The sequence below is a fragment of the Tuber melanosporum genome (genome assembly GCF_000151645.1).
Source record: "Tuber melanosporum whole genome shotgun sequence assembly, scaffold_41, strain Mel28".
NCBI lineage: Eukaryota > Fungi > Ascomycota > Pezizomycetes > Pezizales > Tuberaceae > Tuber > Tuber melanosporum.
The window spans coordinates 548,695-553,945 of NW_003299086.1; positions in this window are offsets into that span (position 1 = coordinate 548,695).

Sequence of the window (5,251 nt, forward strand, 5' to 3'; positions counted from 1 at the left end):
GCATACATAAGGTCGGTCATGGACTAGGAGAAGATACACACTTTTCTCCACAGACTGAATAGATAAAAAAGTGCCATATGCAAAATCCAGAAGCAATACTTTATGCGAACTGGATAAAAAATGATCCATGAATAAGCAAGACAATCACTCGAACTGATATGAGAAGTTAGGCTAAATATTACAATAGAAAGAATAAGCAATAACCAGACTTTAAAGTCAGCGATAAAGTAATGTTAAATATGAAAAGCATTTGTACACATCAGAAGTAGAAAAAACTGAGTCCTAAATTATATGGAATATATATAATCTTGAAGAAATAAGAGAACCGCACCTTCAAGCTCAATATTTCGAATCAATAGAATATACACCTAGTATTCTACATCTTCTAGTTAGAACCTTACAGGAAGTCAGTATGCACAGACTGGTGATAATCTTCCAGAGAATACAAGGATATTGAGAGCAACTTATATGAAAGATAAAAATAATTATAAGAAGCGAAATATCTTCTTACAAGAAAAGAGTATGTGGTCACTACCAAGAGGTACACAAACTATATTACTTTGTGAAATGGCAAGGTTGTTCTAAAGATAAGAACACCTGGGAGGCTGCAACAGGCATTCATAATGAGAGGGATATGGTGGAAGAATTCTACAGAGATAATATAGAAGTACTACGGTGGGCAGAGAAAAGACAATAAGGAAAAGGTTATCCTATAGTAGTCAAGCAAATACAGAAGGTTTTTCACTCTACCTTCATCGGGTCCTACTATAATTAATGTTTAAGGTTTAAATTTTTATTGTTTAAATTTAATTTTAAATTTGCTAATATGAGTGCTGACATGCGAAAATTGATCCACTCTCCCAATGCAACAAATTAGCCTCAATATATACAAAACTTCTAAACCTTATAGAGTATGAGCTGAAGGCCTCTAAATATATTTGTCATGAAAATTTAACTTTTTGTTAGCTTTTAAATTTAAAATCTTAAATTATCTATTTTTTTTTTAATACATAGTTGAATAGTTCATCTCTCAATCTACCTGAAATATATTTATAAGGCTATTGTGCCATCAGAATTAACTGTTATAATAGATTTTGTGATTTTTGAAAAATTCTCACTCCGGCACCAGAATCCTGAAATCCAGATTAATAGTATCTGATGTAACATATCTTATCAGTAAAATGGATAGAGTAATAATTGGCAAAGTAAATCTTTAACATACTAGTATGATAGTTATAAGATTGTAGATACTAGTATACTATTGGTTCATAATAGATTTGATAGCTTAAATAGTTCTTGTAAGTCCAGTAACTGAATCATCATTTTTCTTCTATTATCATTTCTCAAATTCTCAAATTATAACTTTCTTAAATTCAAACTTTACTCTTAATAAATTGTAAATTTATTCTTCCTTTTACAATAATAATGCTGACAGAATTTTTGGTGAATTATTTGAAGAAAGCATTGCAGAATATTCCTCAAACTCTGATACTGGTAGTGAGGATTCACTCTTTATATATATACTATACAATGTATTTTATTAATCATTAGGAGTACAAGAATTAACTTCTTATTTTGAGAATGATAGTAAGTTTTCAGATTCTCAATCACGACTTACAAGATTTTTAGCCTCTGATACTTGTTCTGAGAAGTGTACATATAAAGCAGGAGATGATGAATAGAAAAAGTAGCTTGACCATCATGATAGAATAGAATGAAAGCAAAAGAAGATTCTGATTATATACCTTCTATCTTCACAGTTACAAGTTAGTTGTAAATTTAACTAAAGTGTTAGAATAGAACAAAGCTAATATCTTTAGTTAAAAAATGGTAACCAAGTAGAGGTAAGATACTGTTTACCTTTTATATATAATGTCTGCCAAGGAGTCTTTTGCAGTTTCTGGAAAATGAACAAAAAAACAATCAAGAGTATCATCAAACATATCAGAGATACTAGGATGCTGGTACCTAAGCCTCATAGCAATTGTCAGAAAGCAGCTCACAATAAACTCTCAGAGTTAGTTAAAACTGATTTTGACAAATTTCTAACAGCAGTAAAAGAGGAAGAGGGTAAGTCTATTATAATAAAAACATTTAAGTGAAGTCTCAAGGATGGAAGAACTGTTAAGTATATAGAATTAGAGCATATTACAATGGTCCCCTCTGTCACGAACGTGGCTTAGCGAGGAAAGGGTTTTCACATGACACATGGTTATAAGTCACAGGTATGTTATTGTTTCGCGCATATGACCTATTCAGGTTATATGATTTGTTATGTGTGGGATTTGTGATGCTTTCGCACATGGCTCAAGTATGAGTCATGGGACATGCGCCTGACGAGTATGCCTTACGAGTGTGCCTTACGGGTAAGCCTTGCGCATATGATTTATGTTTCGCACATGACCTCATTATGATGTCATGGGTTTCGTGCATATGACTCAGTCGAGTCATATGACTTGTTTATTGCGTTATGATTAGTTTATGAGTTTTACACATGACCTCGCTATGAGGTCATGGGTTTTGAGCATGTGACCACTTCGGTCATATGACTAGTTTATTATGATTTAGTTTCGCACATGTGACCACTTTAGGTCACATGACTAAAGTCGGGAAGAACACTATATAAGGAGGCCAATGCGGCCGAGGAAGATAAGTTCTTCACACTTTGTTCTAAGTACTTTTCCTACTTATTACTTTAACGAATATAAAACACCTTTACGATCTTTATCCTTATTGCAACGTTATCGTTACGCCAAGGAAGGCGCTTTACGAAGAAGAGTTAGAGAAAGCTTACCATAGGCGTTCCCGGTAGAAGACAAGGGTCTTGTACTATCGGTAACGTAGGCAGAGGCCTAGAGCTATCGTAAGATAAAAGAAGAAGACAGGAAGAGAAGTATCGTTCCCCGTCACCAAGCACTAACTATTCAGAGAGGGATCGTTATACTCTCTCATCTTTCTTATTAGGTAGTGTATCAAAAATATGTCTTACAGGCTAAACATGCTAATGATCAAGCTAGTTATGCATCTTTCCAATACTTTTATAAGTATTGGAAAAGACATAATACTTTTAAGTTTATGAAAATTCATAAGCCATCCAAAAATGTTTTTGATGAGTGTACTATTCTGAGGAACCAATCTCAACATGATTTCATATTGAAAGAGGGAGAAGAAAGGGGTGATATTTTAGCTTCTAAAGAAGAAATTATTGAGAGTAGAGCTTTGAGGATGAATTCAGCTGAGTTAGAAGTGCATTAAAATGAATACCATGCCTGTCATAAAGCCTATAAACAGGATATTATGCAGTCTAGAGCAGCTCATAGTCAACTTAATTGCTATTCATTTGATTTTTAACAGGTAGTAGAAATTCCTAAAATACCACAGTAGCCTTCTGAGTAGTACTATTGGTCATCCTTCAAGTTCTATGTACTTGGAATTATAGATGATAGGATTGAGTAACATTATCATACTATGCAAACAGAAGCACGGCAAGGCAATGAAGCAAATCAGGTTGTGTCTCTACTATATCTCTTTCTAATATCCATTAACAAGTAAAAACCTGATATACATTTATGAGCTGACAACTGTAGTGGGTAAAACAAAAACAAAACTATGTTATGGTATCTTTGTTGGTTTATTATAATACAAAATATAAATTCAATTACTTTAGAATTATGGATCAAAGGTCATACATGTAATAGTATTAATCATGGATTTGGAGCTGCAAAGCAAAAGGCAAATAGAAGCTCAGTATAGATGCCTGAGCAGTACGTTACACTTGTTGACTCAGCAGATATGAATCAGAAGATTAAGGCCACTCACCTCTTTGATGGTCCTTCAAGTACTAGTTTTAGAGATTAGGATAAGGCACTAGCATCATATTTAAAATTACTAAAAGGTATTCAAAGTTTTCGGTTTTTTCGGTTTAGTGCTATGTCTCCTTGTATTGTTGAAGCCAAGAGGCTATCAGATCAACAATAGATAAAGTTTAATTTTTATAAATAAGAATTTAATCTTAAGTTCATTTGTCAGATTTCTCCATTACTACTACCAGATACTGGTCTCAACCCAGAAAAGCGTCAGGACCTTTGGCACAAGTATTCCACTTATGCTCTATTGGAGTATAAAAATCAGTGGTTGTATTCCAAACCTTAAGATCAACTAATCACTGCTGTGAGAGAAAAGAAAAACCCATGAGCTCAGAATATGCAAAAGGCCAAAGCTGGACTTGATGAGAGTATTCATCAGACAAATAAGAGAGCCCATAGAAATGAAAATGGTACCATACAAGAGGTTAGTGCTTCACCAGTTAAGTGCAGAGGGTGTGAAAGTCCTCCTAGTACTAAAAATAAAATAAAAAAGTCATGATTCTGTATTGTTAAACTTACCACTGGCCAGTATGAACTCAGTTATATTTCACTCCTATAATAGTATAATTGACAAAATTAAAATATTCCCTTTTGAATTTTTTTTATAATAGCTATATAGAGAAAGTAATTTTACTACTATCTATATTAATCAAAAATTAGATTCTTCCATTTTTGAATTTGTATTAGAAAAGATTTCAATAAAATTACTTTTATGAATTTCTCAAGAGTGAAGTGATTGCTATGCAAACTTTTAAGGCTAATAACTCAAATCTAGGTTTAAGGTGTCTGGCTAATTTTCGCATATCAGCCCCTATATGTACCCACAAAGGCAGTTGAGGCAAAGCCTAAGAGGAGGGAGCTCATGTTAGGAGTACAGAGATCCTATACCTAGAAATCACCTTAAGTAGGGTAACCCTACTCGGAATCAGACTCTCTGGTCTCCAACACCCTTCTTCAACCTCCTTAAGGGGCCTGCACATTATCATACAGATCTCACCTAGTTGCATCCTATAACTACAATGCCACAGAATTCAAGGTATAAGAATTACTCTACATATATCACTACCATCCATTTAACTGGGTTCTGTTCATAGGATATCTAAGAGGGGACCTTCAGTTAGGTCTGGGAAGTGGAACAGAGTAAATCCATTAACTACCTTGAAAGTTACTAGGCTTCAAGAAGGGAACATCTTTAGCACAGGCTGTATGTAACTGGACATTTTCATACAAAGATCTGATATTGAATGTTAGAGGATCTCTAAGCAGAGTTAACATATTCTCATCCATCTTATATTAATTAGAAAAGTCTAGAAATTCAAGGTACACTATCACAGAAGCTAATTCACTAAGGACTAGTCCCGGCGATAAAGGATCGTAACACGTGT